Source organism: Corvus moneduloides, chromosome 11 (genome assembly GCF_009650955.1).
Source record: "Corvus moneduloides isolate bCorMon1 chromosome 11, bCorMon1.pri, whole genome shotgun sequence".
Taxonomy (NCBI): domain Eukaryota; kingdom Metazoa; phylum Chordata; class Aves; order Passeriformes; family Corvidae; genus Corvus; species Corvus moneduloides.
In genome coordinates, this window is record NC_045486.1 from 6,152,762 (window position 1) to 6,167,958 (window position 15,197).

Sequence of the window (15,197 nt, forward strand, 5' to 3'; positions counted from 1 at the left end):
CATGCGAGGATGTGGTCTGGCAGCTCCATCTGGAATGTAAGTGTGGGTTTTCCAGCTCAGGGGCATCAAGTAAATCCTGTTACTATCCCTTCTTTGTTAAGTCAAGTCATAAAATTAAGGGCTCAAGTTCTTTCATGCTTAGGTGCCACATTCTCCAAGGAACTGCATTTTGGGGTGCATTTTGCCTTTCCTCTGACATGTCCAGCACAAACTAGAAGTGTTCAACAAAACACTTTTACAGCTCTATGCTCGTAACTTCCCTACGCCCCAAGTGAAGCATCAGGGAGAGTTCAACTGGAATTGGCATAAATGTAGGCAAATTAAAATCATTTTAAACATGATCAAAAAAACCCCATTCTTGTTTATGGAGGGAGATGATTAATTTTCCAAAATGCTACTGCATATATTAGAGCCACCAGGAGCAGCTCTAATTTCTGCTGAGACCATTTATGGAGATTTCCATTCCTTTATTTATTCCTTTATTAAATAAGGGAGATGCCATAGCAACCCCTGTCACACACTTCCATTCATGTATTGATTCAGCATTATTCAATCTGTATGTAGTTTCATTATTCATTATTCAATTTAATGTAGGTTTTAATGTGCCCATTGTCTCACATTACGCTGTAGACTCTCAAAATCAAACCCATTCACTGCAACCCTCCTGCAGTTCATGTTTCTGAATAACGTGGGACAGAAAAACAACCACTTTTGGGAGCTGGCTTGGGTCTAGGTCTTTATCTGTGAAGACTTTTCCCAAATCTTTTCCATTTGACTCCCATTTTGTATCATTTCCACCTAAAATACCAACCAGCTCAAAGCCCTGTCATTCATCTGAATTAAACAAATTTATAGTGAAGTCAAATCAGTCAGTTTGGAACAGTGTTGCTCAGGCCCATTTCCAGCAAAATCCATTTGCTTTTCATAGCAGACTCATCTTCTCAGCATAAATTATTTTATAAAAGCAATGTTTCTGAGTATAATTTCATTTTTTTACTATAGTAAACATTTTCAGCCATTCACCAAAATGGGGATGGTCCCTTTGGTTATACAGCTCATAACCTAAAATGGTAAAATATGGATCATCGCAGCTTTCCTATAAAGGCCATAAGTGGCTAGTGGCATGACAATAATTTTTGTCCTGAATATCAGAAAGAACCTCTACAATAGTCCATCAAACCATTTAACCACACAATTCCATAGCATCACTCATGGGACCAAAACCAAGTGTGAACTTAAAACACAGGAGCAGTTCAGTACCTGAAGCACAGGCTGGAAGTGTCCCACCTAAACATGATATCTAACCAGTACATCAATTATGTGTGTAGCTCTTCTTAGGCCATTGTGCAGCTTTCTGCTCCTTCCCAAGTTCTCCTGGAACTGTTGCTCCTGGAATTCAGTGATACACCCAGGTTGATTCCTGTAAGCCCTGCCTTTACTCTGTGGAGATGGGAGCTTGCTCCTCATGCATGCCAAGCCATTCCAGATGCTCCATGACCACATTATCCAGGCTCCAAACCTGCCTTAGGAAAAGCAAAGTAAATTAGTTCAGACTTGCATGTGCATTAGAGTAATCCCAGAGTTAGAGCAGGTACCTCCCACAGCTGGGAATATGGGCACAGCAACCTCTCAGGCAGACAAACCCTTGAAAGGGTCACAATCATCCAGCGCTGAGAAACTCTGGGAAATCTTGCTTTGAGATCCCCTAGGAGCTCACACTCTTTTTGCCTGTTAAGGCTTTGATGCAAAAGAGAAGAGCTGTTCACCCACAATGTGAGAGAAAGTTGGATAACCACTTTTAATGGCATATGGTATGTCCATCTGCTAAGGATATGGCATGTCACACATCTGTTTTCTGGCACTGGCCTGGGAGCAGAGCTTCTCTGAGCTGCTCTCAACACTATCAGATCCCTTCCTAAATAACAAGTGATGGTTTACCCAGGAAGGAAGCAGTGAGTGAGCAGCAAGCTCAAATCAGGGTCCTGAGCCACACCAGTAGGAATCATACCAGCACAAGGATTTGATGGGGTGTCAGCAGGACACCACAGAGAACAGAGTTTGCCCACACAGAATTACACTCACTACTCATGTAGGAAATAGAAGACAAGAGAATGATAGGAAAAGAGAATAATCCTCTTGTAAAAGCTTTGTTCACATCAAATGTTGTTGACAAGCCTGACCCCAACTCTTCTCACCAAACAAGCTGTGAATAACAGCAGTGGTGACATTGTCCGTATTGGTTTGGTGTTCTGGTCATGCTCTGAATCTTAACAGATCTGAAACTTAACAGATCTGAATCTTAAAATCCCAGACCTGTATCTGCATCGTGAGGTGCCTCAGCAGGCAGCTGTATCCATAGTTTTAATGAAGACTCAAAAAACCTAAAGATTCCTTTCCTTAATATTCATTATCCTTCCAGGATGAAGACTTGAAAGGCACAGGAGCAGGCAGTGATTAATTATTAGGAAAAACCCACTGGGACCACACCCAAATTTAACTAATCTCATTAGTTTCCTCCTTTGGGAACAAATCTTTCTTATGTGTTATGTCAGCTGAGGAAACTATGGAACCAGAAGTTTCCCTACCAAAAATAATTTACCAGATTGAAAGGATCTTTAGGATGATAATTTTACTCATCTAATTGTATTTCTAGTCCAAAAGATTACATAAATAGGAACTAAAATGAGAGTTTCATATAGACTGAAATACTGTTCACTCTCCAAAAAATGTAATCGATATCTCCGGGGTAGTTCAGAGAGTGAACATATAATCATAAAATACAGGAACAGAATGTGTTAGTAGGGACTGAAAAAACCAGAACAAATGACATGGCTTCAGCATGTAACCCAGGAAACAAAAATACCTCGTTCAGCTGGCATTTTTCAAAGTGATATATGTCAATACTGTTGTTCTCTTGTAGGTTAACTAAATGTGTCAAAAATGGATACAGTCTAAGACTCGGTAAAACAGTCTCTCTTTACAGCTTGCTTTCTTGACAAAGTTCAATTTCTATTACAGGAGGCCAGCAGTTAAAGAGAGTCACATATCTCTAGCTTGCTATTCTCTGCCTTTGATTTTTATAAATTTTTACCATAGTATAATCAAAGCTTTCAACACTGAAAACATGCATTCCCTTTTGTTAACACTTTAAAATTTGAAAACTCAGCAGCAGGAGGTAAAATCAAAAATCACTTGCCCTTATTCTCTCATTCAGTGGAGAAAAAAGTAACAATAAAAAGTCTTTTGTTAGAGAAAGCAGGAATTTTAGGCATCACAAACAGCACCAGGACAAGGGATTTTTAAACAATGGGCTGACAATTGACGATCCTGAAAGGGGAAAAATGGCAGGAATCTGAAGAAAAGCAATGCAACTGCTGCTTCTTTTCTGCTTGCAAAGAGAATATGGAGCATCATAAAGCTTTGTAGCACTATTCTTATACATAAACATGAAACACATCATCATATGGCTTTCTGTTATTATGGATATGCATAAAGCTGGACATATGGCACAAGGCAGTGACTGTACACAGGACAGGAGTGGAGGGTTTCCCAAGGCACATGGATGACAGTGTTTCTAGCCCTGCAGGTGGGAATCTCTGTGTTTGCAGGAAGGTTGTTCTTGCAGTCTAACAACTCTTCATAGAGTCCGTTCGTGTGGCAGGCAAGGGTGAGCACGTTGTATGTTAATTGTGCTTGTATTCTGCAGCTCTAGGAGTCCTCTTGATCTAAGTGAGACAAGGAGATTTTGAATGTTCAATAACAGTCACAATACAATATATTCAAGAGAAGACTGTGCTTATCTTAACAAATTTCCTCTTTCACTTTGCTACAACTCAAGGATACTCAAACTTTTCATGGAGGGATAAACTACCTCAAGTCTGCCCAGACTCATTCCCTTTTTGATGTTGTGCCAATTCACAGTCATCCCTTTGTCCTCTAAGAACATTACGTGCAATCTTCAGGTCCAGTGAGCTTTCTGAAGTAACTTTAAAAAAAACACCCAAGAAACAGTAGAGGAAAGAGGTTGTGAAGGACAAGCAGCATTTTCAGCTGGCAGCAGCTGCAGCTGCCCAGCTCTGTGGCACCCCCAAACCCTCCATTGGCTCCAACACCCAGCAAGTGGCTGGGTAAGACTCCAGGCAAAAAGCCACCACTGAGCTTTGTGCTGTCATGTAACAAATCCAAGGCTTGTTAGTTTAATGCTGCCTTTGGTGTGTCTCCACTCCATAACATTCACAGCAGCAACTGCAGTGCAGACTTACCCAGGGAGAGACCAACAGATGTGGTGAGCTGTGCTCACAGCTAGAAGTGCAAAGTGTTTGATCAGCTGTGTGTAGATAATTAGTTCTATAATTTTAAAAGTTTCTGTTATTCCTTAACATCCACTCTAAGCTGCAGCTACAGAAATGGTTCTCTAAATACCAACTGTCAGAAGAAATTCCCATTCACCAGAATGTTATTTTTAATTCAAGGAAGAACTGAAAACAAAAGAAATTTATAAGAATGCTCAGACAACTCACAGGCCAACCTTACATTATTTTAATTTAAAAAAAAAAATAGATTGATTCCCAAATGTTACTCAAATAATCTGTTAAGAAATAAAGTGCCAAATATTAAGTGAGGTGATCTTCCAAAACAAATATCTACATCTTTCTGTTGGAAAATTATTTCGACCACAACAGCTCTGAACTTTGATAGCATCAAGCATGCAAATGCCACATTGATTGGTCACACTTATTTTATTTTTGCATAGCACAATGTATTTTAAAGATTAACTCTAGCCAGCTCTGTTCACTGGTCAGCTCTGGGTGGACTACTCCTACTTTCTGTTTTTCTAGCTGAAATCAATGAATATCCAGAGGGTAACTTGCTCACATCTCCCTTACACCATCTCAGAGAGAATTTTGTGTATGAGAACAAAAGGGTATCCACTACAACTCAAACTATGGTTCCAGCTGGAAAAGAACCAGTGAGAACAACACCTTTTTCTGCGTCCTATGTCCTTTTCAGACACCACTCACCTAATCCCAGTGACTATTACGACAGAAATTATTTTGATTCTTCTCAACTCCTGAGAGCCAAATTGGAGCTAAGAGGGGAACGGAAGTTGCCTCCTTTGCATCAGCATCCTAAAAGCTGTTAAATAAGTTTTAGTCCTGGGCAGGTGCATTAAAATATGAAGGTATTGAGGCATTGATTAGGGCCTAATTTGGCATTGAATCTTCATCTTTATTGTCAATGCCTGTGATAGAAAGTTTGCATTTTGACTTCCAGAGTACAGGCTGGAATTTGAAAAAGGAAGATAACATATTTCTAATCCTGACCTTAACAGGTTTTACACTGGGTCCTTGAGTGACAAACACAAAACTTTATAAATATCATACTTGTGGCCATCTACTGGAGCAGAACAGCAATATTAAAAGCTTACATTTCTGAGATTGTACATTTCTGAGCCCTTCATAGCTTTGCTGTACAAAAGCCCAAAAATGTTTGAATGAAGCCTCTGATACTTCTCTACATCCTATTGGTGGTGGTGCTACTCTCTTCCTTTTTTTTTATTTCTCCAGATCTTTTAAATTAAAATATGCATCTCTTTGGGGAGTAGATGAAAAAAAAAAGAAAAAAGATTAAAGCACTACCCAGTGCAGTGTATTTGAAATTTAATCAACATTTACCCATTGTACTAGTTCTCAATTCCCACAGCCAGATAAGGACTTTTGTTATTTTCAATGCATGCATACCTGTGCCTGGCTTTAAAAAAGAGGCAGTATTGAATTTTTTCTGAATTACACCACTTAGGGTCCAGCAGAAAGCCTGGTGATATGAACCTGCTACTTCTGTGCATTTATGTGGAAGAGAACTTTAAAACATGTCATATTATCAACCCATTTGTGCAAATGAAAATGGTGTTTTTCAAGACAACAGCAACCAAGCGTTACAGAGCAGACGGAGTTCATGTTACAGGTAAGAAATGGCCACTAAGGGCTCTGGGGTTATCTGCTCACAGGCCCTCCCTCTCCATGGTTTTATGGGTGTACCTGGTCATTTGCAAAATCATGACTGATCTCAGTCATGTAAAATGATGATGAGGAAGGTTTGCTCAAATGTAAAGGGGTTAGACTTGATCAATCATCATCACTGCTGTTCTGTCCTTCATTATTTTTACTTTAGATAAAAGGCCAGAGGGACTGTAACCTTTGCTGTACCTTGTTATTCACCTCTTTGATGTGAATGGAACTCCTTGCTAAAGGAAATCAGTAGGTTTGGGGCCAATTTAAGGTATGAACACCACACACCCATGTCGTAGTACTATCCTTCAGTTTTGGAGAGGAGGTAGCTGCAGATATGGAAAGACCTGGAGTCTCTTGTAAAAATTAACTTGGAAATTAAAGGGGAGAAAAAATTAAGGGCTGATTTTCTCTAAACGAGGGAAAGGATGCTCTGCGGAGCAGGTGATTGCTTTGTGCTGCCAAGTAACCTACAAATACACTTCAGAAGCAGGGGATTAACCGTGCTGTTTGTTTTGTGTTTCTTGATAGATTACCTCTGATAGGGACCTTGAGATTCAGATTTGGAATGCTTACTTTAAAAGTTTCCTTTGTATATACAGTGTCCTATGTGTATAGAGCAAAAAATACGTTCAACCTTGATACCCTTGTTTAATAATGTAGAATGTTCCTGTTAGTTTTGTATCAGTTGCTTGTAATTAAGACATCAGGTGTCTTTGTTACAAAAATATAATAAATGAACTTCTGCCTTCAAACTACCCTTATGCAGGGCAGCTTTTGCTGTAAGGGAGATGCATTGAAGTGTCTGCTGTGTCAGCAATGCTCCTTCATCACGCTGTGCTGTGCCACTATAAAGCACTATGACCACAGAGAGTTCCTTCCCATCCTTCCATGAAGTACTGTTAGTCTGTCAGGGAAAGGATATTCCAAAATAACCCACAGAAAGTGATTTTCAGGGCGAGTCCACAACATTTTTTTCTATTTGGGCAGAAATATTAGAAATAGCAAATCCTTTCCTTACCACCATTCTTGAACTGCATTCTGACAACTTTTTATTTACAACACTTGGCAGCAGGTACCAGTCTTCAGCAACTGGTATGCAGTTAAATGCTCCTCTTTGCATCTGCAAAATGCATATGAAAGTTTAATAAACATAAACTTGATGATAGAGTTTTTAAGGCTTTAACCTTGTTGCCAACTAATAGTTGTTCTCTTACCTAAGTTCATGAGTGCTTAGAAAGACTATCGTTTTTAAATCATTAATGACACCCCAAGGCAACTGCAGCAGCCACCCTATATATTAATATAAATGTTTTAAGGAACCTAAGCACAGTCAAGCTCTCTTAAAACCAAAAGATTAACTTCATTTGAACTTAAACATATGCTTAGAGCTATGCATACATTTAAGTGTTCTGCTGAGTGGCATTTTTCTTCAAAGAACAGCCCTGTTAACTTCAATAAGACAATTTATATGATCATATTCTTCTAGTCTAAAGTATAAATTTACAATCCATTAATCACAAACCCAAACCTATGAAATACCATTATAATGAACTTATTTAATAAAGTTCGCCTTTACTCACTTCTAAGTCTGACAGTATATCTGGAAGGAATCTCGAGAATATGGGATTGCAATGCTTAAAGGGCGCTGAGTATGGAATTTTAGAAGCCACACCCATAAATTGGTTCTTTTCCCCTTTTGTTGGTCAGGGTATTTAAGGGAAGTCTTGATGCCACTTCAGATAAGCTTTTATATCCAAGCAAAGGCACCTGTGAGTAACACATCACTGTTTGCTGCCACTCAAACAATGGAAAGGAACAGTCTAGAAATGCTGCAGCACTTTTCAGCCTTTTTATAAAACATGGAAAGCAAGTTGTGTATCAAAGTTTTCTCTGAATTATGCTTAAAAGACAATTTTATTAATATTAAATAGGCCATACAACACCTTTTGATTAAGCAAAGACTTCCAGTTTCCCCGTGAGTGAGAGCATCTGTTTATTGTCAGCCTCTGCTGCAAGATCCTTTGAAAGGACATTGCTTTTGCCAGGTGTCCATTTTGGGATCAGGAGCATTGTTCCTGATCAACACAGCAGCTAAACCTGACCAGAGAGAGGTTTCAGGGAATACATCATGCAGTGAGCAGGAGGATGCTGTGCACAGCAGGGAGTCTGAAGCACACACAGGGACCAAAAATACTGGGAGCAGCCAGCCAGGGCTCCAGAGCTGCTGCAGGGGTGTATGAGGGATCAGAAGGAAGAGGCAGCATCTGCTGCAGCTCAGAAAGTCACTTACCTGGTTTGACTGGATGCAAAGAACCACCAAAGGTATGGCAGAAGTGAAAAGGAGGAGTTTTTATTAATATTTCATCTGGTGTAGTCACCTTCAGATTTATTTATGCACCAAGAGAGCATGTCTCCTGAAATGAAACAGCAAGAAATATGTACATTGAGTTTCAGCTCAGAGCTTATATGCCATATATTGTACCAAAACCTGAGGGATACATACTGGAGAAGGGAAGAGGGAAAGGTACAGAGAGCCTCTCATGGCTGGGGATCGTGTGCACTCTCTGCAGAAGGGGTGGTTCCCCTGCAGAACCACTCAGAGCAGATCTGAAAAACACTGTACGTGCACCATGCTGGGATTTCTGCTGTATAAAAAATGAAGGAAACAACAAAGTGAAGCCAATGAGAAATCCACCTTTTGTCCTGGACTTTGGGCTGAAAAAAAAATACATCTCATCCTTTCCTCTTATTTTCCTTAATTAGAAAAGGGAAAATAATGTTTTTTCCTTTCAGTGAAAGAATTCCTCATTTCCTACTTTGTGGCCCAGCCTTCAGTGGTTCTTGGTAATATCAATGAGATTTGGATAGACATCTGGAAGGCTTGGAAGAAATCAGGTGACTTTAGAAAACTAGAGATAGAGCAAGAGAGAGAGGAGACAGATGAGTGTGGGCTGGGGGCAGAACCTCTTTAAGCAGCACAGATGCTCCAGAAGAGGATGTGTGTCTGCAGCCTTACACCCAGTTGTGGGCAGTCAATTGAGGCATGAATAGAAAATATTTGTATTGGGAGCGGAAGGAGAAATCATAGATATGGGCATCTGAATTTCTTAAATTCTTTCAGCAGTCCTTTGCTAAATTCTGCTCTCACTGCCATGAGGTTAGTTTGCAGTCTGTAAACAGATTCACAGACCCACCCAAACCATCTGTATGTTGCAATGACATTGCCTGTGACTGATTTGAGCTTTTCAAACTGATTCAGTCACTTAATTTGTTTGAAAATATAGGTACTGGCATTCTGAGAAGTTCTGCCATAGATTTCCAGGATGATAAGTTTTCATCTATGGTTTCACAACTATTATTGTAACACAGAATTGCTCTTATGTGTCTGGAAAAAACAGTTTTCTTGGTTTATATCTAAATAATAGCAATACCTGTAAAATTAATTATTAAGAATGTTAACTGTTAAGATGTTAATTCTGTCAGGATAATACATGACTCACTGTTGAACTTAACCTTCACCTTGAACTTAATTAGAGAAAGATGTGGTGGTTGAAAAGCAAGAACATCAGCAGCTTTTCAGATACTTTTCTCCTGCTAAAAGCAATATTGCTACTCATCCTCTCAAGTGAGTTAAAAGGTAGAAGAGAGAAGAGGAGAAGTTCTTAGGTCAAAATATTACAGAGTAGCTAAGCACAGAAGAGAAAAAGCAGTCTCTTAAGAAAAGTCAGAACAAGGAACAAAAGCCTAATAATTTACAAGCCTACTTCTAGAAACAGACACTGTAACATGTTTTCATTGCACTTTAGGCAACATTCCCTACTTTTCATTGAAAAATGAGGAAAAGAATGCTTTGCTATTGCATCTATCAGCAGTGCTTGTAATATACTTCTACTTGACCTGGCACTGGGAGAGAGAGAAATGAATTAAAGTGCTGGTGGGAAAGGAGGGGTAAGAACATATGGGGGGGTATTGTGCTTTGCTAAAGCAGGGAGCTGTTCATATTGCATTTTGGGTTTGTAGTTTGAAATAATTGGCAGGGTGCTCAGAGCAGGTGGATGGTTATTTCTAGTTTCTTCTATTCTGGTCTAATAAATAAAGTAGGAAATGCACCCAGCCTTTGGGTCCTCAGACTGGCTTTGGTTTTATTACTTATGTACTATTTGCAGCCTTAAATATTTGCTTAGTTTGGGTACGTAATGAATTTCTAATTTCATTACTGGCTGTAAGCATGACAGAAATCATTACATCATGCTGTATATGAAGAAATCTGTTTTAATTTCACCCTGCTTTAATGACTATACTCAGGCTATTGTGTGACGTAATCATCTCTTATTACCACACCCTGCACCTCAGAACTGGCAAAGAGGAAGTGTCCTTCAAATTGAAATCAAGTTCTCCTTCAACTGTTTGCAACATCTGAGGCAAGGCTGCTTATAGTCTGATTTTCTTTCTCAAGACCTGCCTCTCTTGCTATGAGTATCACTCAGTTGAACAGCACTATCCTTAGACTTCACAGAAAGGCCTGCAAGAGCATCTGGGCAGGACTCAGCACCATGTGCCTCTGAGACAAGGAGTGAAAAATGTCACGGGCTGCATCCCAGACTGCTGACAGAGAAGGCAGCAGCAGGGGAAGGCAAACAGGAGCAATTCGGGAAGTGATACAGTCCCCAAAGTGATGTATTCTCAAGTTAGACAGAAAGGAAAAAGCAATCAGGAAATGTGTTTGCCATGGTTGCTAACACTATTCCAACTCCTCATGAGAAAAGGAAAAGCCCTCCTTTAATTTATAGCAGTGAGAAGTGTTATCCCCGTTTGGCTGTCAGAGTCTATTAATAGCACTGCTTACTAAATGGCTTATCTAAATTGCTCAAGGTGCTTTTTGGAGCTGATATGATTGGCCCCATTAAAAGGAGTGCTGAACTGAGGTCCAGATATGCAACTTTTCTAAGCTTGCAGTCCCTGGTTCCTGCACAAACCAACTTCTGTAAGTGATCCTGTTGCATCTGTACTGCAAGACGAGTTCTGGTTTGGGAGCAGATTTGGGCAAACCCATCCATAGGATCATTATGGTTCCAACATAGGTAAGTTGAAGAGATCTGTGTTCATCTCAGGAAGACATGGATTTGAAACCTGAAGGAGACTGGACTTGAGTTTACTGAAGTATAGGAATATCAGTACAGACCATGAGAATGAAGAAAGCTCAGATCCCCTCCAGGTCTGTCCCTCTCACATGGACAGTGTGGCCATCAATGAGGATGGACAAGTCTGGTCTTGAGAGCGGGGTTGAACCTAGTATAGACAGATAATATAGGACCTCAAAAAATGTTCCCTTAGGAGGAGAAAAAAGAGCCCTTTTAATTAGGTTTGTCCTACATAAAACATGCCTGCCTTTCAAGGCACAGAATTTCATGGGCAGACAGAAGAGTGACCACGGAAGCCAATACTTCCATTAGATGGAGAAATAGCACATTATGCTGCTCTAGTCTAGTCTACAGCTCCTGAATTTTCTCTCTTTAAATGGCTATATAAATCTAGTGGCAAAAGCAGGCAGTTTGTCAATGAATGACTAACACCAGAGCAGTGCGCTGTCTCACCATCCTCTGGCAGCTATTACACCTGAGCAGTATTTTTTGGGAGAGACTTGCAAATATGTGTAGGCTGAAGCTTTCAATATAGACTAAGGGAAACTTTACGCTTTTGTTTCTAAACTGACAAACTAACTTTCAACACATATTTTTCAAAGGTTAATAATTTTAATTTTAAAAAAATCTCTATATTGTTACTCTATGTTAATCACACAACCAAAAAGTTTCTCTGAATTACTGGTATACACTATTGCTTCCTGCTCAGGGAGAACTTCTGGAAGTATCATGTGAACAAGCCCAGCCTAAACAGACCATTGTTGCAGGCTATTTATGTTACCCAAAAAACAATGCTATGTGACTACCTTGAAGTAAGCCTTCTTCCCATTTGAAATGCTAAAACCTAAAGTACAAAATAAATACTTCGAGCTTTCATTTTATATACTTTACACTTTCACAGACCACATGAGAGAAGACAGTCTTTCCCATCACAGGAGGTCATGATGACCTCTCTGGAAACCAAACAACAAAATGTGTCCATCTGGAAGATTACAGAATAAAGAGGGGTTTTTTAAACTATGCATCATCCAGTATCTAGCTTTGGTTTCATGAATGAACTAGAAGCCCTAAATATTTTTTCACTAATAAGAGAGGAAGGTTGGGGTCCCAAAACTGATTGTTCTAAGTAGTGTTTTTCTGAGATGTCCAAGGAAGCCTTAGGGCAGTGGTGTGAACAACCCTTTGTTACACAGCACAGAAGAAGCATTTTGTAAAGGAACTGAAGGAGATCTTTGCCCAAACTGGTTTGCACCCCTTGTCCTGAGGTTTTGAAGAATTCTGACAGTAGCAGGTTGGTTCTCAGCAGCACAGACATTCCTTCCTATGTATACAGAGCTGACTTCCTGCTGCATTGTTAAAGATAAATTACAGTACAGCAGTTTTTACCAGGGAGACTGTGCATTTACAGCACTCTGTAAAAACCTGGCACTTTAGCAGAAGAACAGATATTTGAAAACAATATCAGCTTAAATTCCCTTTCTTCTCCATGCAAAAAAAAAGCTATAAAGTGTTAGATCTTTCCTGTAATTTGCTTAATTGATTAACTTGATTAATGTAGATGACTGAACAAAGGGTAAGGCAATGAAAAACAGGCCATTATCTTCATTTGTTAGCATAGTTCGATTTTGTGTAAATATTTGGTTTCAAATTTATTCAGATTCTTACACTGGAGAACATTTCTCAAAAGCAAACAATTTTTACTGGCAAAAGACTCGTCATCTGAAACTTCACTCCCCAAAGGTAAACTGATTTAACCAGCTACATATTGGAGGAATCAAAGTGCAATCTTAAGAATGACGGTGATGGCAAAATGAGCAATGTGATGGAGAGTGCTGCTTCTCCTGCTCCCAGAAGCTGAGAAGTCACTGCTCTCAGTTTGGATTCAGACACCTTTTCCAGCATGCCAAATAGAAAATTAATACTCTATTTAGTAATCTGATTCTTGGTGGCTACATTTTACTGAAGTTCAAGATTCACTTCATAAAGCAGTTGTTCTTTTGGTAGTTGTGCTTTGTTTAGGAAACATTCAGAGCAGAGTGAATTGCACCTACAGTGATAACAGGCATTTGGCTTTCAGATTTTGATTGTGCCATTAAAAAATGGGGAAGGATTGTCACTCAGAAAGAAGATCTTGATAAGTAATATGCTGGAAGAGTTGGAAGCAGTGTGGGGAAATGGACAATCACACCAATTGCCTTAAATATTGACTGAAGAAAACCACTTTTGTCCCAGGAATATCAGTACAGAAGGAGGGTGGCCCTGAAGTAAATGTATGTTCTTTCCTGTTCATTGTGGCATTGCTTTAATTTCACAACTCAGTCGCCCAGGCAACTCCTGAGTTCCTAAAGAATTGAATAATTGATCCATAATTAATGGATGCACAAAGCAAGAAAACAGGAGCAGGATACTGGCTAATACAAGAGTCAACTACGGGGAATGAGGCCATGTACCTGTCCAGCTTTTGGAAATTGTTTTATTAACTTTTATTAGATCTACACAGCCACATGCAGAAGGACACTTTTAAAAGCACAAGGCATTTTGAAAAATGCTGTGTACCTATGCCACACTTTCTATGAAGAATAATCTTAGAAATTCAGTAAAGACACACAGAGTTGTATGCAGGATGATTCAAATTCACAGCCACAGTGATCATGAGCTTTTCTTTGTACAGATGGAATGAACTGGTGGTACTTTCACATTGAATCACACACAAGGCATCTCAAAGTTTGTAAGAAAAATAAAATTTCAGCATAGAGACTTCACCCTGCCCTTATCTTTCCCCCAAAGTTCAACCTACAGTTTCCAAGAAAGCAGACAATTTGTTACCTGGCCTCTGGGCATAGGGTAGTACTACAAGTAACCCTCCTTGCTTCCTGGGCTTGTGGAGGAGAGGACCTCCTGCTTCCAACCAGACCACTGTCACAAGAGAGATCCCTCCAAAGCCTTCCCATATTCTGGATTTTCCCTGTGCCATCCTCGTGCCAACATTATGCACCCACATGCATCTGTGCTCCCTGAGTATGGGCATGTAGTCTGCAATTAGCTCAAGTTTAAGCACTCAGGTTACCATAACACCCAGCTCTCAGATACGAACAGATGGCATTTATAAATGCACGGAAACTGGAAGGTGATCCTCTGCAGCAAGTTTATTTCTGTAAGCCTTTCAGAGTCATATGAAAATGATAGAGAGTATTAATCCATTGATCTGCTGAGCAAGAGGAACAGCAAACTGGCTTGTTGGAGTGCCTTTGGCTCTCACTGGGATTTTTAGCAAATGAAAACCAATACAGTTAGGTTGGCAACTAAGCCCACACTACTTGTTTTGGAACAGTGGCTCTGACCTGATGGCTGTAATTTGGTCTCATCTCTTATTTCTCTGAGCATGGTTAAAATACTCCCAAGAAGAGGAATCTCAGAGTTGCATGGGCATCTCCCCACCCTGCAAGGCACCAAACACCTCCTGCATGATTGCTGTATACTTTGGATATCAGCCAGCAATGTGCAACTGGAGAACAAAAATGAATTAAGAGGCAAAGATTCATAGAATAGAATCACAGAATGCATGATTCTAGACTGAAAACAGAGAGCAGACTGAAAACAAGGGTCCTGTCCAGCTCTAAGCACTGCCAGTGTCTGAAAGCCTCAAGCTGACAGCAGTTTGAATTCTAAAATAAAGACTCCATTTTCCCATGTACAGCAGATGGAACTAAATGACAGAACGTGGATAAATATAGAAGACTAAAAATTATAATATCTATTTGAAGCAAATAAATCACCAGGCTCATAACCAAAGGCATCCAGAAGGAGCTGACCAGCACCAGCCAAGCTCTCCCTGTGTTCATGCTGCCTCCTCAGAGAAACACACAAGGTGACAGGCACTTGCCAAGAACCTGCAAGAGGAGTAAATCCTAAGGTACCTGGACTGTGGCCAGGAGTGTTAGGATCACATACATGAACATCAGAGAACGTCTGCCAGGCAGCAATTCTGATCACTGACTTCTGATAAAGCTGGATCACATGTATGTGTAACATGAGAGCTGTTTCG

General features: G+C 39.9%; 1 long non-coding RNA gene across 1 annotated transcript; it reads right to left on the reverse strand.

Moving 5' to 3' along the window:
* Positions 1–538: 538 nt before the first annotated feature.
* Positions 539–14,156, reverse strand: LOC116449618. Its single transcript, XR_004242465.1, has 3 exons — positions 13,979–14,156; positions 8,302–8,425; positions 539–1,523 (listed from the first exon to the last, which is right to left on the reverse strand). It is a non-coding gene; the product is annotated as an uncharacterized LOC116449618 (long non-coding RNA).
* Positions 14,157–15,197: the final 1,041 nt, after the last annotated feature.